This window comes from Somniosus microcephalus, chromosome 4 (genome assembly GCF_052327205.1).
Source record: "Somniosus microcephalus isolate GS21.2 chromosome 4, FLI_Smic_1.0, whole genome shotgun sequence".
Taxonomy (NCBI): Eukaryota; Metazoa; Chordata; class Chondrichthyes; order Squaliformes; family Somniosidae; genus Somniosus; species Somniosus microcephalus.
Window position 1 is genome coordinate 204,020,997 of NC_140990.1, and position 5,526 is coordinate 204,026,522.

The 5,526-nt window shown below is 36.7% G+C and overlaps 1 pseudogene across 1 annotated transcript; it reads left to right on the forward strand.

The window, feature by feature from the left end:
* Nucleotides 1-2,658: 2,658 nt before the first annotated feature.
* On the forward strand, nucleotides 2,659-4,735 carry LOC147120148 (gamma-crystallin M2 pseudogene; annotated as a pseudogene). Its single transcript, XR_015077884.1, has 2 exons — nucleotides 2,659-2,994; nucleotides 4,430-4,735. The product of XR_015077884.1 is annotated as a gamma-crystallin M2 pseudogene (transcript).
* The last annotated feature ends 791 nt before the right edge of the window (nucleotides 4,736-5,526 follow it).

Here is a 5,526-nt window from a genome sequence, read left to right on the forward strand (position 1 = left end):
GGTGTACTAAGACATAATTGCTGCTGAAAGACCTCTCTTGCCCTGAAAAAACAATTTTACAAGTGTGGCATCTCATTCATCAGAAGAAAATTTAAATTTTGCAGATTAAAAAAAATAGATTTTTTAAAATTTGAGTTTTGCTATTTAAGTTTCTTCCTTAATCCCAAGTGTATGTCCCAATCTTTAATTTGCTTTCTGTACAATGATTTAAATGTGATTTATATTCCCTGTTGTTTACTTCCTGCTTTGCTGTCTGTGAGAATTCTTCAATCTGATTGTTTGTTCAGCCTCCCTGCTGCCTGCCCCGTTCACAGATGCCATAGATTCCCTGTAGAGGGCGCCAAATTCAACTGACATCTGAAAAAAGGAAGTCTGTGCTCTGGAGCCCGATAAAACTTTGTGGGCAGCTTTTTTTGAGGTGAACAGTGAGCGCTGTTCCTTTGCTGCTGACTACAAAATCTGGGCCCATAATTTGTGTTTAAAACAAATCTAGTCATTTACAGTGATGCTTCACTAAATAACCTAGTTGTTTGGAGATCCGATTCAAAAATGCCAGTCCTGCCAATGTGGGAGAAAGATTAAATCAATATTTCTTTAAAAGATAAAGTATACATTCTTTCATGAAATTGTCCAGGCAGCGACTGGACTTAAAAGCTATAGTTTGGATATTAATATGTTTTTGTGATTTTAGTTATAGCATATAACTCCTTTAAAAAGCTATCTTGTAAAGTACCATTTACTTAATTCTAAATGCAGTTGATCCTTATTGTAGTGCTCTTTATGGTATTAACTTGGTTATGTGCAGAACATTGCATGGCAGCGAGTGAGCACAAGGTTGTGTTATAGTCGCGTGATACAGCTAAAATCAAAACTCATAAAGAGCGGTTTATAAATGTTATACATACTCCAATCTCGGATTATAATCTTGGAAAATCACTCATCCTACCTGCTATTATTTATAGAATATGCTAAACACTTTAGTTTGTCTTTACATTTGTTGGTCTTATTTTTCAGCCATGATCCTTTGTGGGAAGGTTTAAGTCAGCAAGTTGTTTTAGTGAGTAGCATTTCTCACAGGAATAAAAATATCTACTTCCTTGTCACTAAGAATGATGATAAAAAGGTCTGACAGGAGCTGAAGTTTGTTGATAATGCTTAATTTGAGAGAGTACATTTTTAGCCCCTTAATGGGCTCAAGTATAGGAGAGAACTGGACTCCCAACCAGTCAATCAGTTAAAGTCCCATAGTTTCTCATCGCTGTGGCTCTGATGCTTCAGTTGTGTTGTCAGTTTTTAGGTGCTTTGGTGGTAGCTGGAGTTAAGATCAGTCATGATCTAACTGAATGGGGGAACAGGCTCGAGGGGGTGAATGGCCTACTCCTGTTCCTATGGTGGGGAAGCCTGTGTGAGACCCAAAATGTGCATTTCACTGGGATGGATAAAGTGGATGTGTTTTGTTTTTTCCTCCAAAATAGCTCCTGCTGCTCCTGAGATTTGCTGCCAGCAACTTTGGAGACTACTGCAGCTCCAGGTTAACCTTCCGTGCTAGAGAACCAGGACCACATACAGGGAAAAGTATAGTGGCAAATGGGAAACCGTTATAATAAAAAGTTATCATGGTCTAATTTTCAATGATATCAGCCAATTTTCAAAATGTATGCCAATTATGCGAGTGTTGTTAACAGTCCTGTGACATGGTGCTTTTCACTGTTAACATGTTGCCACTGCATCTCCACTTAACTCTAAATGCACAAAGCTAGGTTCCAGTGCCTTGCAGTGATCAGTTGTGGATGTCCAGCCTCCAGCAGGCCTTGACCTAGAGCTTTGGCATGAAGAAAGGCAAATAGGGGAGAGACTGAGGGTCTCCATTTGAGCACTGGTTTCCAGGACATCAACTTAAATGTCTCTTAAGTCATTCAAACATAGTTAAATGCAACAACTATAACAAATAAGGGAGAGATACTGAACATAGAAACATGTAGCTGGACAATTTTATAAAATGTATCTTGTTTTGCTTCAAGAAATGTTATAGAATTGTGTAAATCTAACTCTGCAATAAAAGTAATTTACAGGGGTTCTGTCTTCATACTTTTATTGCAGTTAGATTTACTCACTTTTTATTGGGGGAGGCCAGAAGGTGAGGTGAGGATTAAGAAGCATCCATTATTTTAGTTTCCTTGTTGTCCCATTACATTATATGGTGTGATGTGTTTTGAAAACAAATGAGAAAAAGGTTTGCCAAGCATTTATTTCATAAGGGCACTGCCCCTTTAAAGCAAATTATAGTATGATTGAATGCTTTCATTCAGTCCAGACATTACTAAATCCCAGTTGTTACACAATGTTGATTCAGAATTCCTTTTGTCCAAGAGATTAATGTGCTGTTGTATGTAGGCCAAAACTAAAAGCTTCTATTGATAGCAATGATAAAACACAATGCAACAAAAATTTGTGATACTGGACATTCTATAATGATGAATCAGGATTTATTTTCTTGTTTTGAAAGTATACTGCACTGGTCGCATAAAGGAGAGATTTTATAATGACAATGGAGCATCACTGGGTTGTTACTAATGGAGTTGTATAAAAGAGGCCAGTACTCTGCTGTGAGTGAAAGCTGTTGAATAGAAAGTTTGAGATTCACGTGAATTAGACAAAATGGGAAAGGTAAAACTAATTAATTTTGGATTCTTTTTAAATGAATATCTCTGTATGTGTGCAGTCTCAACTAAAACGTACCTACTTTTGCAGGTCATCTTTTACGAGGACAGGAACTTCCAGGGTCGGCACTACGAGTGCAGTGCTGACTGTGCTGACCTGCACTCTTACTTCAGCCGCTGTAACTCCATCCGTGTTGAGAGCGGCTGCTGGGTGGCATATGAGAAACCCAATTACATGGGATACCAGTATGTTCTGACCAAGGGAGAATATCCAGACTACCAGCGCTGGATGGGATTCAATGATAACATCAGGTCATGTCGCACCTACTCATATGTAAGTTTCAATTTCTTTAATGATTTTTGAATCTTTCACTATTTTCCGATTATCATCTTTATCATAATGATCTGTTGATGACTTATTCATATCAGGATGTAGAGAATCCAGCAATGTGATGAATGGTTACAAAACACTGAAGGAATCGTATTTAGACATGAACTGGTCACACTAATAACTCAGTTGTCTAAACAACCTATAGTCTATCAGTGTCTGTGCTATCTTTAGTTACAGCTTCCAAGTTATTTTGCTATATTTACAGATAATCTAATTTAGATGTAAATTAAAATAACAGAATCTTATGATGCAATAGAAAAGTAAAATGAACTGTATATCATATACTGTAATCGGAAGTGAAATCATTGCCCTGTATAGTGCTTTATTAACTACACAGAAAGTTAAATCTTATAATTAGGAGCGTATCTTTTTAACACTGTGATAATTGTTAATGCAATGCCAATGAACCTCTCTGGCCCAGAAATTGAAGAATTTAATCTATGGAGTCTCATTCCTGCAGGTGGTAAGTTATTCTTAGAGAGTTTTAAATGTTTACATTTTTTTCTTACTTTTCTTTTCTATCTCTTTTCTCTCTCTCTCTTAATTCAATCTTTCTCTCCCTCTCTTTATTTCTCTTTCTGTAGTTAATTTGACTCTGATTCATCTGCCTTCTCAGTAACTTGCAGGAATTGTGAACTGGTAATGGCGTGGCGAAGGCAACGAGGCATTTGGGACCTTAGTAAATGATGGGATCAAGAGTCTATCTCCCTAACCAATGAGATTTAAGGATTGAGAAAGAAGCAGAGGAATGATGGAGAAGGAGGGTGAATTAGAGCAAAATCAGATACAGAATGAGAAATAAAGAGGGAAAGAAAGATTTGATTAAATGAGACAGGAAAAGTATGAAAAAAATGAAATTTAAAATTTGACACTTTTAAAATCTCCAAGAAGAATTTACTAAGAAGGCAGGAATGAGATTGAACAAATTAAGTTGTTCCCTTTCTGGGAATTGATTGGCATTGCATTAACAATTATCACATTGTTAAAAAGGTACTTATGCTGTTGAGATACAGCTCTAACTTTATGCGTCGAGTTTAATGGAAAATGAATATGCAAATCCAGAAACTTCTTAAAAATAACGGGGAGGCTAAGGGCGAGATGCTGTTTGTGCGAAGTGAACGGCGGAATCGCATAAATCAACCAATAAGTTCTGGAAATTCACAACTCATAGTCTATCTCTTAATCCCCTGAACTTGCTGGCCAATTTGTGCATTAATAATGGAGTGCGTCGTTAACATGCCATTATTTTGCCAGCAAGATTCGGCCCATTGTTTTTATGGGTTTTACATTTCTCATATTTGCATAAGAATGTATTTACTTATATTAGTATTTTTGGCAGCATTTTTGTATTAGTTTAATGATGTTCTAAATCTTATAGCCCAGCGATGGTTCCTACAGAATGAGGATTTACGAGAGGCCTGACTTTGGAGGACAGATGACGGAATTCATGGATGACTGTCCATCTGTCTACGATCGTTTCCGCTACCGTGACATTCACTCCTGCCATGTGATGGACGGTTACTGGGCCTTCTATGAACATCCCAACTACAGAGGCCGCCAGTACTTCATGAAACCCGGTGAATACAAGGGATTCAGTGACTGGGGCGCAACTTGCCCGACGATCGGATCTTTCCGCCGTATAATGGATTTCTAAATATTTTAAAAGCTCAATGTTAGATGAGAAATAAACACGATTTTGATCATTACAGTTATGAGTCTCCATTATTATCTTTATAAAGTAATACAAATATTTCTCAATATTTCTATCAATGCTATAAGTGCTGTATTTAAACCTCGTTCCATTTCCACTTCACTGAGTCTAGTCCCACCTAAATGGGTCATGTAGATTTCATTTAATTTGTGGAGCTAGTGCTGTATTAGACCACATGATCTACTTCTGATTTAGTTGCAGGAAATGGTAATCTAGTCAATGCAAAATCATTGATATTAGCAGCTGTATACTGACATCCAATCAAATTTTACAATAAAATCACATCATAAAACGTATAGATGATTACACATCACTTGGAGGCTGGTACCAAATCAAATTGTTCTAAATATTTGCTAAACTATCCTTTTGAAACCTCTCACAATTCTGCATATAGTACAGGGAAGGAGAATGAAGGGAAGAGTTCCTCAGAGTAAATTAAAAAAATAAGTTCCCTCCAAACAATCAAAGCTAGAAATTTAAATCAACTCTGCAATGAATGCTCAAAATATAACATTTCAGGATTTATGGTTGCCTTTAATTTTAATTTTAATTGCTGCTGGGAGCACTTCAAAATGGTGACCAATCAGCTGTGGACTGCAGTAAAAAACATCAAAGATGGTATCGTGTGGAGAAATGGAGAATTCTGTGCCTACCAAATTATTTCCATTAAAATCAATAACGTACTTAACAAAATAACATCCTGCTCTATATCGATTGTGATACAGTATTTCTTTTGAATAGACATTGTGGTCAGCCATGAAATG